The 14,823-nt window shown below is 37.5% G+C and overlaps 1 protein-coding gene across 3 annotated transcripts in view; it reads left to right on the forward strand.

Moving 5' to 3' along the window:
* LOC142978938 (furin-like protease 2) overlaps positions 1 to 14,823 on the forward strand; it is a 196,662-nt gene that overhangs the window by 100,902 nt on the left and 80,937 nt on the right. The gene's annotated exons all lie outside the window — the stretch shown is intronic.

Here is a 14,823-nt window from a genome sequence, read left to right on the forward strand (position 1 = left end):
AATATACGATGTTAACCCGATAGTTTACATCATGTATTGCTCCTGATTGTGTTTCACGTTTATGCCAATTCAAATAGAATGCTCACTGTATTCTATTTATATTTAAGTATTTTATTTCGTCTGTCATAAACAATTTTAAGGCTGCTGTCGATAGATACTCATCTTTATTAAAACTAATCTTACTTTAGTTTACAGCAAACATAAATATTGTTGGTGTCATAAAACGATAGAGCCTGCCTTTTTGTTAGTTACAGCTACTAAAGTTCTGGTTAGTTTCCGATAAAACGCTCGTTAAAAGCTCATGACAGAAAAGCTATTTTATACGAAGGCCCCGCCGTTCCAACCTAGTATCTGCTTAGAGAACACTCGCCGGAATATTAAATTAATGCGAGTAAATATGTAATATAACCTTATTGACGTCATTGTGTGGGTCGGTCGCGGCGGTAATACTATACTTTTCCCAACGAAGCCTCTGGATCGGTCTGGGTGTATTAAATTTATATCCTCCCAAAATGTGGTTTAGACACGTATTCGTATGATTTACGGTGCTTAGCGTTGTAAATATTTGGTGTATGTGCCAGCCGCAACTCACCGCAATTGTCACGGCGACGACGTGACAACATGACGACGCATCGCGGCGGCCTGCGACGCTCGTCAGATCTCATCTCAACACCGTCAACGTGACCACACATAAATCGCTCCACTGGCTGCACCATTACGTACCATTCCACAGACCGAAATTGAATTATACGAAGCCCCGGATTTTATATCTATTAGGAAAACGCTCAACGGTCCCCAGGGCGAGGATTTAGATACCGATAACTTTCTCATTTCCTTCGGGCAGCACTACCCGTTACTTAGACGCGTATATAACTCGATCCCTCGTGACAAAAAAGGCCGCACGGCACAGGGTGCGACTTCGAATTAAGCTATCAATCTCTCACCTGACACGGTGCTTACACATTATTGTACCATATTTCGATGACACCTTGTCCTAGACAGAAATATATCAAGTTCTGCCTTTGGACATGTTTTTGTTTGTTGCTTGTATTTTTTATTATAGCAAATAATAATGACGATATTGGGTGTTGGCACTGTACATTAGTAGTAAGTAGACTAATATCTGATTTCACAAGCGTAAGATCCTTTAACACAGAGAGCAGTGTGAGACTAATAATGTGTGTGATGTTGATCTATTGAGTAGTTAGATTCCGCCAAAGCGATGCCGTGCAAGGCTAAGAGTTGATTAGTGAACCTTACTCGAGTATCTTGTGCTTGTTCACACATCAAACAGACACCAACAGAGAATTGTTAATAATACCTTGTGAAAGCTTAATGAAAATAATACGGCTAACTAACTGAACGTCTTGCAGAGATGCAAGTAATCTAGATTAAACTGGCTGCAGAGGGGATGTGATGGTAAATATATTTGTACATCCGCTAATATACAGGCGGTAGTTGCATTGTGAATTTTAATGATGTTTTAAGGCGAGCGACGTGGAGCGGGCTGAGGCGCGCGATTCGGTACGTCTAATCCGCGGGAGCTTCGGAACGTGTTTGTGTAAAGTTTTCCATTACATTAGAGTGAGCTGGCTGCAGCGCACAGCCTCCGGAACTAGAACAAATGGACGGCAGAGCGCGCTCGGATATCGTAACTGCGACTGTTATTGTAACGGATGTAACTTTGGATAAATGTCAACTGTTCTCGAATTTAGTGCGCCACCGGGGCGACTCGCGTTTTATTAGCTCGCTTTGCATACATTACACAAAGTGAGCCGATACACGAGCGGACTAGAATACTTCCGGCAAGAATTCACTCCCGGACACACTTTACGTTTGAATGTTGCAAATACTTACTGTCGTATATTCCCTCCGCAATTTTGCAAATAAAGACATTTTAACTCCCACTAAATTGTATTCAAAGTTTAACGCTGAAGAATGAAAATTGGCTTCAGTGTAGTTCACGCGAGTGAGGTAACAACTTTTCCACTGTCCAATTTGCAAGAAATTCTCCCCATTTCCCGTAACTGAAGCAAAGAAATAGGATTTGCGGGAAGATCCCCACTCATTTCTTCTCCATTATTCTGGATTTTGACTAACATCATTTTCACAGCTTTATTCAATGGATTGAATGATCGCGAGAATCTTAAAAACTTGAGAGCTAAAAATATATGTTTGTTCCAGCAAATTTTACAGTTAGTATAGTATAAAAAACTTTACGTGATATCCAAATCTGATGTGTTATAAAGTTCACTTAACAGAGGCTTACAATCCATTTGGCAGTCAAGATCAATCTGCTCCTATTTCCGTCTATTGCGGTTTAAGCCCAAGTCTGTATTCAAAGGCGATACGGTTACCTGCATTCTGTCAGAGCGACTAATTCGAATTGAACGGTAAGTGCAGACGTCCACATTTCGACGTCGACTTCGGTCACGTGATCACGTCATGTTAATGCGTCGGTGCCTTTGCTCGGTCTTTGATCTTATTATCTAGTACTGTAGCTCTGTCTAAAGGACGACGTCCTGTTGTAAGCTTCATGTCTACTTGTAAAGAAGTGGCTGCTTTTTTCCATATTGAGTTACCGCTATAAAATCTAATAGGTTAGGGTTTGTAGTGAATATGAGAAACTGTTTGTAATAAGTTTTGGATAAAGTTGTGACTGATAGTTTTTTTAAATTTATCGTAAATTGCTAATGAGTAATGTGTACAATGTACATATTTTTTGTTAATGTTACACTGTGCACATGTCTTAATTAGCATTATAGTTATCTAATTCACGTATTGAGTTGAATTTAACTCTGTTTACTTATTCATAACCAATTAAGTTGCCATGGTCGTCTGAGCACTAAACAATACATAATAATAAGCTTCTATTTGCAACGCGTAGGTGTTATAATACTTCGCCTTGTATACCTAAGGGTGATTATTAACAGGTAATGTTCGCTACAACCATTATTCCTTCCTCACAGAGCACCCCTAATTATTATTATAAGAGGAAAATTTAATTTCATTATTTTAAGCTGAACGAAAAACAAATACTTTGTTATATTTCGTTGGTATATTGTTTTCGTTTTAAACAATACACTGTTGTAATACTAAAGCACGTTATTATTGTTTTTATCAGAATTTCACGAATAATTTTGTTTTTTTTCGGGATAATCCTATTGTAAAAATGTTTACGATCGCGTTACCCTTCCTTTGATAAATATTTGGCATTGTTGTAGATTACATCCGATTGATGCTCATCGGAATAAAAGAGTTTTAACGTTTCTTGACGGTAGCCTATATAATTTATTTCATACTGATTCAAGTTTTACAATTTTTTAACGTTACTTGAATATAACTATAAGGCCCTTGTATATCCCATTCATCAAAAAAAAAAATTACAGGTAAGCAGAAAACTAATAACATCATTTTCTTCCCTTTCCACAACAATGCATTTGTCAACCGTTGACATGAGAGAAGGAGTAGTATAGCATGGCGTTAGTTGGAAGTTTTCTTTGTAAGTTCTACGTCAAAGTAAGTTATGTTTTCTAAAGAATCTGACTTTAAACTTAAGTGTTCTTTCTAGCCAGAGAGCTTAATAACTTTGGCGTGGAGGAGATACACATAAATCGCGTGCTCGGCAGTTTGCGTTCTCGTCTATTGAAATATTAGTCTTTTAAATAGAGAAGGAATGGGATTTTTTCGAGCGCAGACATTATCTGACAGGTATTTTGTCAGGCGGGCGCTTATATCGAGTCTACCCCAGAGACGAATTAAGGCGAAGCTCGGGCATTACACTGTAATCGCTGCAATTTGCGAAAAGATCACGTCTACGTTGTATTTTTACAGTGGTCGTTTAAAAAAATGTCCACGATATATTTATTTTTTGTCTACAATGTCCTCTACTAATATGTATTCAGTTAGCTGGGATTTTTCTTCTCCCGATATCAATTTCACAAAGTAGTTCTATTATACTTAAAGCTGTTTGTGTTTAGTTTTTTATTGTACTTACGTTTTCACATTTTCTTTAAAATGGCTTTGTTTATCTTATCTAAAGAAACGCTTCTTTTGAGTATGCAACGACGGTGATTATCCTTATACTATGAGCGCAATTTGATCAAACGAAAAGTACATTATTTGCATTTAAAAATACTGCATCATAAATTCTACGCATTTAGGGCATAACTAACGAGTGTAGCGCATAAATTATGATTTTTAATCCAACAAATATGGAATACAAGAGGGAAAAATACAAATTGGAAGTTGTTCAAACAAACGAGCGATATCTATTGAATCGGACGATATAACGTTGGCTTATTTACGTTTTAAACTGACTTGTTTACGTTACGACTTATTGACTTTTGTTTCGTGTTTATTCTTTCAAAGGTTTTAGTGTTTGATTAACGGTAGTCGACGAACTAATATTGAGTACTGTTTGTGTATTAGGTGTTGACCTGACAATGTTGGTCATGCAAGCTTTAGCTTTATAGGCCCGTGTGCTTGGCTTCTATTTCCAGTACATGTATTTCAACTATTGATTCATAGCATCTAGAAAAACAATTTAAATATAATAATATTCACAAAATATATTACACAGTTTGCTAGCTTTTTCGTTTTATTTATAAAAGAAAAAGAGAAATAAAGATAAAGTGAATATTTTGTTAGACTAACTTAATTAGATTATGTTATGTTCTTAGACGCCTTCGAACCTTTCCCAGAATTCACTGCTGCCATGGAATTGAACATTACAGATTTTTTCTTACTTAAAGCATTTTTTATCCCATTATAAGTATGAAAAATAAAATATTATAGTAAAAAAACATCAAAGTATAGTAAACCCAATCACAGTTGAAATCTAAAATATTTAACGAAATGTACATAAACTTGTAGTTTGTATAACATAATTGAGTAGAAAAGCTCTAACTAGCTCTAGCTTTTAACTATCACTAATAGAAGGGTTTTGTGATATTTGTGAAATGGTATTTAGTCAGATATTATTATTTTTTTTTTACACTCTATGGCCATTAAGTTGAAACAATGAGTGTAAAAATGGCGACATCTCAAATATGTACAATTTTACAAGTACCTTTAATTTGTTTATTGGTCTGTTCATTCTTAATATCGTCTCAAAGACACAAACTAATCGAAATTATAAGGCCATTAAGAAAGCTTTTTGTGAATTATATTGCGAAGTTTCAAACAAGTTTGATTACAAAAATGATCTGAACTAACCTCAGAGGCTTTTATATTTTCAAGTGCCACAGTCAAATACCTAAGTGTATTGTTAAAAATAAAACCAATTTATTATTCTGTTTAGTTAATTAAACTTCGTATCTATGAGAGAGAAAAATATACTTTTTAATTTTGGACTCTTGAGTTTAATAGAGTTTTATAAAACGAAACGTGATTTACAATTTTCGCTCGCCGGTATACGGTGGTTGTCAGAAGCAGGCAATTAATGTTTTTTTCTTAATTTAAGTGTTCTTCAAGATTGTATTACAAAGTACTTTTTTAACTAGACATTTTACGAGATATAAATTAATTACGTTTAAAAAAGGAGAAATCGTGGTGTATTAAAAATAATTAAGCGCTCATCTGACAATTAGTCAATTAATTCTATGAGTTGCATGTACCTAACTAGTAAGAAATCATATTTACAAACAATAGTAATTATAATGCTGCAATCAAATTGTAATTGTCGTCTAGAAATAAGGACGTGAGAAGGTAAATACATTGTAAAATATGACGAAAACAAAATTGCTGAATGTCAACACATCAAAAAACTTTCGAAATTTAATCTAGCTTATTGAGACTCTGTAGACATTTTATCAAAACAATATCCTCACAAATTACATCCTTGATATATCGCTAGAGGCACCGCTTAACAATGGACTACAACTAATTGTTTGACTGATCGACATTATAATTATAACCTGACTACTGCATTACGTGCACGATGTAATCAACGGCGTAATGCCTTATTAATTGAATATCGATCTTGCGTCGATCGGGGCTATATCATGCGAGATAGACCACAGTGAGTGGGCCCCGGTCGAGGGCTTCCATTGTATCGAGCCTTGAGAGCAGTGAGCCCACCACTCGACGCTTATGCAAGTGGCCGGTAGATGGCGCTCTTTACAACATGTACCCACGCATATTACCTACCTGATATTGACAGTTGTTCATGCCGTGCTCATGTATGTGTATGACTTTGTAATCTCAAGCATATAACAACGAGCTGTGTTTGATTTCCTTGACGCCTGAAGCGATGTTGTGTTGTTGTTTATATCGTAATGTGCCGCGTTTGAGAATATTCGATGCTGATCGTATAATACTAAAAATACAAAGGTATTGTTGAATGTAAAAATAAACATAACAGTATTTGTACATGTTTCGAGCTTCAAAGATAATTCTGTTATTATTATCGTGAAGGTAATTTACAGTAATTTGTCGTAAAATTAACACAAATTAAAATAATTACAGATTTTAAATAAGCAGTACTTCAATCAAGAAACACGAAAACTATTAAATTATCAAGCAATCAAACTCAATTATCCACTCGGAATGTAGATATTATTGTTGCGCCAAGAGTTTATTCTCAAAGAACATTTATTTTTATTACAAAGACCACTTATATCCCTTATAACAATAGGTTATTTAATATTCATCACTTGTATATGAATTACTTTCTCATTTGCATAATTACCTGGGGAATCATAAATTTTATGTTTTAAGGTCGTTTCAGTATATTTTCTCACTATATATAAATCTACGAATTAAATACTAAGTTAATTCTAGGTTATAAGTATTTCGAATTAATATAGACGCTTCATAACCACGTGTAAAGTCTGCTCCAGCGACCTCTTAATTGAGATATTAGCTAATATTAAGCCGTATATTCTTTGTCACTAGTTTCTTTAAAACTTTAATACGCGTTTTTTAACGTGAGTACGCAAGTGTAAATTAATTAACTTTTTAAAACTCAATACCCAAGTGCCAAATAATCTTTCCGTTATTCTGGTCTACAAATTCTATTTGCATTTGCAGGTGTATCAAAGCTGATGTAAGTCTGTTATAAATGGTGTATAAACTTGATTTTCCCTACCTGAGCGAATCTCGTGTTTGCCCACAATTGGGTCATGTGGGTGGAAACCTAACACCTAGGTCACCTAACGCTGCACGCGTTAATACACTAACTGCGTTTTTATCGTTTTCTTTACAGTATAGTTCCTGTTAAAATCTAAATGTTAAAATCTAAATAAGACATTTGTATTAGTTTTTAGTATTTTGATCGAACGCGATTATTTCGATTCATTGCATCATATTTTAATTTCACATGGTAAATGAAGAGATGCAAAGCACAATGCAGATAGTAAATAACTATAACAGCATTAAATTGTTCACAAAATAATTTAACTGAAACCAAGCTACCTTTATAGTTGGAATCAAAGTTTCGTAGAGCTTCTAAATGTCGTAGACCGAAGTCCGTAGCGTTAACTGAGCGTAGCGCTTCGTAGCACTTCGTAGGAGCATATTGTGCTACGTCGACCGCACGGCGTGCCACGTGCCTCGGCATAATAAGCCGACCTTATAATTCCTATTGTTTTAAGTGGAACAAGACTTTTTTATTTTCTGTTTATGTGGAGGATTACTATTCTTCCAATAAGAACACCGGTTGCGAAGTAATATATTTACTTTATTTTCTTCAATCTTCAAAGTGGACTGTATTATAAACTATTTACTATACACTGTTCATATACTTTACTATGTACGGTTCATTCACTATGTACTTTTCTTCTTTCTCCGATGTGATCTTCAGTCGATGAGTTTAAAACTTAAACTATACAATAATATTCGCTATGTTCACTATTCACTATGTTCATACAATGTTCTTTCTTCTTAGTGGTCTGATCACCATGAGTTTATAACTTAAACTTTACAACAATATTCTACACTAATCTAGAATCTAACCGAATGATCAAGCGCTCCGTGCCGCACCGCGCGAGATTCGAGAACGCCGCCGTCTCGCTCGCGCGTACGCGACTCGCCTATATGTCCTTCTCGTTCCATCTATTCGGGAACAGTCGGTGCACTTGATCGAAGGATCGCCGCCGCTTACATTGTTCGCGATTGTTCTTTCGTATTATTCTTTACGACTAGAATTTTCTAATAATAATAATACACTTATTTCTACTAATTTCTACAATGTTCTACGTGCGTGAATTAAACGTAATATTTTATGCCTAAATATGATTCCATCGTGCACATTTCTCCCGCCGTCGCAACTCGCGATTAATTTGGCAGCACGATGGCTCCTCTGTTCGGTCGTCACTGGATGTGCGTTGTCCGTGGCGATGTCCATGTCCATGTTCGTCGGTTGTAGATATTCCCGATGTGCGCTGCTCCCGCCGGTGTTGGAGTGCAGGCTGGTGGCTATTTACCCATCGTTGCCGTCGTCGCTCGCTCAACACCGGTTTTTCTGCACTGTTCATCTCTTCGAGTTTTCTCCAGGTAGGGTCACTGTGCGACCTTCCCCTTGTACGTTTCCATGCTGCAGCCACGATGTGTTTACTATTCCCACACCGGTCATTGAACTGCAGCAATTGTCCTGTGGCGCGATTTGTAGGCCACTTATTCGGTGTGGTCCGATCTCCGACCATTTTCATGTTCCATTTTTCAGCGGGAGCTTCACGGTCGCGCAAAGAGCACAGCTTAACCATTTCCACAGTCTGCGCTATCTTGGCAGGCTTCGATAACGCTAGCTGCGCTTTTCCAATGTTCTGTCTGTGGTGCAACAGACGATGGTGTGACATGTTGCAGCCACCTTCGCCACAAGCTTTCGCACGACAGTTTTGGCGTTTATGTGTACTAAGCAAGCAGCGGAAACACAATCTACACTTCTTTGCGATGTTCCATCGTTCATTCACACTCGCGTTACGAAATTTACTACAATCGTCCAGTCTATGTTCATTCATACATACGTGGCACTGTGGTTTTTTACTCACCACTGTATAAATTCGCTTGTACCGCGGCTCATTTCCATTCTTGTGCGACTTTATATGTGTGCCGGTCGTCGCGACGTTCTCGGGCAGTGCGCACGCACCACACTTGTCAACTTCGGCGTTCAGAAATGTGGCAAGTCTCTTTAAGTCCGGTACATCCTCTTTGCACTTGTAAGTGTAGTCGCACCACTTACCCTTCAATACAGGTGTAAGTTTGTCCAATGTGATCATCACCAGCTCCGGGTTATACAAATAGTGAGGATTCTTAAGGGCCTCGATCGTAGCGACGATGTTCGATACTTTGTTCGCGAATATACAAAGTTCGCGAGGTTCATCATTTACTCTCTGCAATTTTCTCAATTTCTCTATTTCATACATAGCCAGTGCGTCCGGTCTTCCAAATCTTCGTTCCAGAGCCTCCATGATAGCTTCTGGATCCGGCTGGCTGTAGAGAAGACTGCTGACGGCATCACGAGCAGCTCCTTTCAAACTTCTCCTTATTCTTACGATGTTTTCGACTTTCGAGAACATTCCGCACGTTTCTCGATAAGCAGCGCGGTACGGCAACCAGCTACTGCATTCTCCGGTGAAGATTGGCAGCTCCTGAATATACCGGGGCGCCTCTCTGGACATCCGCAGAGCTTGCACGAGCGCTTCCGCCAACAAAGTGACGTCCAGCTGACGCGCAGGTACTCCCTCCTCCTTGGAAGTATTCTGTCCTCGCCAATCAGGATCCTTCACCTTGGTGGGCTCGCTCTTGTCCGGCCATTCTTCCACTCGGCTGAGTGCATCATCCTCATCTTCATCTGACGATGAAGCACAATCTTCTTCCTCGTCCTCGATCTCGGCGCGAAGACGCTTCAACTTTAACTCGGCGAGGGCGAGCTTCAGCGCGGCGACTTCCTCTTCGGCCGCAAGAATGTCTCTTCTTCGTTTTCCTGACACACCCGACGTCCCGCGTGACCTCGCACCTTCGGCGGTCATCGCTGGCATAGCTGTAGTGGCGGTCGTAGTCGCGGTCGCTGATCCCAGCGCGATCGCGGTCGTTGACCCCATCGAAGTCGCGGTGTTCAACATCTCTGTGGCTGGCGTGAGGGCAGTAGTAGTCTCTGATGTCGCCAACTGTTCCATAGATTTTCCTTTTCCACTTCGCGTAATAGGCATTCTTTGTTCTTGCACTGTTCCAATCCGGCGCTCGAAGTGACCAGCAATGTGGAGGATTACTATTCTTCCAATAAGAACACCGGTTGCGAAGTAATATATTTACTTTATTTTCTTCAATCTTCAAAGTGGACTGTATTATAAACTATTTACTATACACTGTTCATATACTTTACTATGTACGGTTCATTCACTATGTACTTTTCTTCTTTCTCCGATGTGATCTTCAGTCGATGAGTTTAAAACTTAAACTATACAATAATATTCGCTATGTTCACTATTCACTATGTTCATACAATGTTCTTTCTTCTTAGTGGTCTGATCACCATGAGTTTATAACTTAAACTTTACAACAATATTCTACACTAATCTAGAATCTAACCGAATGATCAAGCGCTCCGTGCCGCACCGCGCGAGATTCGAGAACGCCGCCGTCTCGCTCGCGCGTACGCGAGTCGCCTATATGTCTATCTCGTTCTTGATCTTTCGGGAACAGTCGGCGCGCTTGATCGAAGGATCGCCGCCGCTTACATTGTTCGCGATTGTTCTTTCGTATTATTCTTTACGACTAGAATTTTCTAATAATAATAATACACTTATTTCTACTAATTTCTACAATGTTCTACGTGCGTGAATTAAACGTAATATTTTATGCCTAAATATGATTCCATCGTGCACAGTTTACTCGGTATTTTGTTTTTCCTATTAAGTATAGGTAGTATTTTTCTATGAAAATATCATTACGATTTTGGGTACCGTAGATCAGCAATAGTTTCTTTCCAAAAAGTTAAACATAGTTAGTTCCCTTGCACATCTCGCTAGTTATCTGGTTCTGTTTTACACACAAGTCTGTCGCAAAGAAAACAATACTCATTATAGAAACTCCTTAAATAAGTTTTCTCCGACAAAATAACGAGTGTATTTTTCACTCAAAGAATACATTTTCCCAAGTAATTTTACTTGAAGTTGTTAGAAATCCGTAACTAATTTTCATATGAAACCTTGTCGGTATGTAGTTGCATATACGTTGCGCATTCGCTTTGCAAAGCGCCGATACACACGTACAGCGAAACTTTGTCGATAATGTACAACGCTTTTACGTACAGCTAGCGCAAATGTGAAGTGTACAATTATCGCACTTGCGAACTGCCGGCTTTAGCCAAACATTCTGAGCTCATTCTAAGCGTAAATGTTTGAGAAACTTCCGAATCTACTGTCCCGGATACATTGCGTGTTTAGTAAAAACGTTGTTGTTTCTACTTGTTTGTTTCTACCATAAATACTTTGGTGGTTTATTACATTTGTAAGTTAGGTGTTTAGTAACTCGGAAGCGGCTATTTCTCGGAATAAGGTAGTTGCAATAGAAAACTGATTATCTGTATTCCGACTTATTAGGGATAAACTAGACAAGTGTGAATATGCAAAAAAGTTCTAAGTAATAAAAATCGATAACATGATTACACACAAATTAAGGTATTAAGTTACTAAGAAACAATTTAATATCATAACTTATTGAAATCGCATTAAGAATAATGCCGATAACTTAACAATACAAAGGAGCAATGCATTGTAATTAATCCCGTTATCGGTAATAGCGGTCGATGTTAGCCACGTCACCGTTTATTTGCCCGGGGCCTGTTTGATTTGGCCCGTGCACTCGAAGGCCCCGTAAATCAAAGCCAAATTATCCTGACCTACCAATATTACCCCACCTCCCCTTCGCATGTTCCGCCACGTCTTTACAATAAAGGGGGCGGGGGCTCGAGTTAGATTGGACGTTATAATGGCACTTGTGTTTCGCAAACGATGTTTTATTCATGCCGCGATGCTCGACTGCTGCGAATAACCGGCTAATTATTGAGGTGTTCGGCGGCAAGATTTAGGCGCCCGGAGGAATCCATCGACACAGCTTATTATGAATGTGCCACTTCACTTGTCAGGTTAATAAAGTCTCGAGACGTATTTTCAATATGCTTACTCGAGGAATTTCGTATCGCTGAATTGATTATGATAATGCCTTTGACTTATCTGATCTCAGCTCACAACTCGGGTATAAATCGCACGTTGTCGAACTAATTCATGTTTTCTGATTGTAACTTGGCTTTGTTTCTAGGTACCATGATTATCAATCGGCTCCCATTATGTAAAGTGCAAAGCAATGTTATCGTAATACAAAACCTCGTGTTTAATATCATGGATATGGCTCTTTAATGGGGCTCTAATAACTCTTACATTAAAACGTAGCTTGAGGTTTTTTACTTATATGATATTGTTTTAGTTTGTTTTAGTATAAAAAGTAAAGTTAAGTTCTTAACATCGTTATAACATATTACATGCATCATTACACATAGTTAAAGTTTCTTGATGGCCCGCCATTAAAGAATATGAGTCGGCCAAACGACTTGAAAAGTAAATGTAGAATGTATAATGTTACTACACCATTTACGAAGCTATTGACTTTTATACTTATATTAGTAAGATAGAACCAGAAACAAATTGTAGAACAAATATATTATCAGAACAAGTACGTCGGTGCGATATTAAGTCGTAAATATCATGAGTCCTCTGCGTCCGCAATGTACCGATTACAGAGGCTAATGGAATTATCCTGGCTATAGCTCCAAATTAATTCCAACGACCCCTAGACCTTTTAAATATTACCCCGAAGGGTGAACGCGTGACGCGATAAAAATACAACTTAACACCCACCCAACAAGCTCGTGTTGATGTGGTATTCCAGATTATGGACCACGATTCCCAGAATTTTGGGAACCTTATCATTTTAGAACCTAATCTACATTAAAGTAATAAATTTCGCCACCGAGGCAAAGGGAATTAGCTTAAATTATAAAAAATGTATCTAATTTAGAGTGTAATCTTAAGTTAGTTTATTTATTTTTCTAAATTAGTTGAGAAACTCCTTAAGTTAACAAAATGTGAACATTTCGCCCCTAATCTAAATCTTGGAGTGAAGGTAGGGAATCTTAGCCAAAATTGGGTAAACTTTGTTGCGTGTATTCTTAGCTCTGCTCGTATATTTTATTTAAGTTTGTTTGCTTAAGTCGTAACTTGTATTTTAATTTTTAATTTAACACAACAGACGTGTTCAAGAAATATGTCGAAAAAGGAGGCGTGAAATCAAGCCGAAGCTTTCCTTTGAGCCACATGTGAAATCTTTGGCGTAATAATTCCTCCGGTGAAATATAACAAAAGCCGTGTGTGTGAAATTTCGGTTACCTCATCGTCACCGCGAGAGACGTGATTCGCGAATTCTAATATCCTGTTCAGAAATATCGTCGTAACTTGACGATAACATCTTTAGTAGTATTTTTCTTGGAAACACATAAATATTCTGATACTTATGGTGAACTGTGCACATATTGTTTAACATCTCCCTCGAGTAAAAGGCGTGTAAAGTTTTATGAACCAGCATTGATTGGGTGTCTTTCAAACTAAAAAGAATTTTTACTGCACGTTTAAATAAAGTTTTCCTCGGATTTCGTCCCAACATTCAAATGTGATATTAATTTTACGTGTCGGCTTTAAAGTCTGCTATTTTCGGATGAAGTCCTCCCGCGCGGATGTGTTATTAAAAATATTACAGAATTTATCATTCATTTGGATTCAAAGGTTGCATGTCAGAGGTAACAATTTTCATTACATCGCCGGTGTATGTATAAATAACGAGACACGGTCGCCATGTTATGTTGCACACGGAGCTATGCACTGCGAATTATTCAACGTTATGAAGATTGTATGAGATTTAATACATTGTTACACAGTTTGCTACCGATATTGTAAATGAAAAGCTTTTTGTATTTCATAGTTCCAATTAATGTTTGCTTTAATATTCATGCCGTAATTTGGTAGGTAATTTTCATCATCTATATTTTATTAAAATCTGTAAAGATCTGTAATATCCTGTGTGATTCGAATAATTCAATAACTGAGAGATGTTTTAATATTTTTATGCATGTCCTAATTATTATCTTGGATTCTTATATGTATACACTGAAATCACATTTTTGGTATAGTTAACATTTTTCAATATTCGCTTATCACTTTAGTAGAGATAGAAATCGATCTGCAGATCACTTCACCTTATGTTTCTATAATACCTACTGATTATCGCAGAGCAACCATTTCTAAGTAAATATCGTGCATGGCAGTTCTTAACAGTCGTAAAGTAAGGCAAAGTTTTTTATAATATCTCTCGGTGTCTGCAAAAACACGCATGAGAAAACAGTTTGCTAGTTGTTTGTAAGTAAAATTACTTGTTTTCTCACTCAACACTATCTAACTCGGCATGTTTTGAAAAAATGTAGTTTCTGCAATTGTTGCATACATAGTTATCGCATTTGCAAGGACAAGAGTTTCTGTTAACGTATTAAATAACACAACCGTCTTGTATAAACGTATTTGGCCTCAATTTTATACCTCAAGTGGCCTTTAATTTATTCACAAAGATGGCTATAAAATAAAAAGACAGGTTCACAAAGCTAAACCGGCGGAGGACAAAGAATTTCGTTCAAAGGTTTTACTTTCACTCGAAGCGGACGTCAGATAAATTTCCAAATAAAATTTCATAAATATTTTTGATATATTCACGGTCAGGCTTTTCATACTTTGCCCGCGTGGCTTATCTGGATTATCTCGGGATTTCCCACGGATTTTT

The sequence above is a fragment of the Anticarsia gemmatalis genome, chromosome 15 (genome assembly GCF_050436995.1).
Source record: "Anticarsia gemmatalis isolate Benzon Research Colony breed Stoneville strain chromosome 15, ilAntGemm2 primary, whole genome shotgun sequence".
In the NCBI taxonomy this organism is placed as follows: domain Eukaryota; kingdom Metazoa; phylum Arthropoda; class Insecta; order Lepidoptera; family Erebidae; genus Anticarsia; species Anticarsia gemmatalis.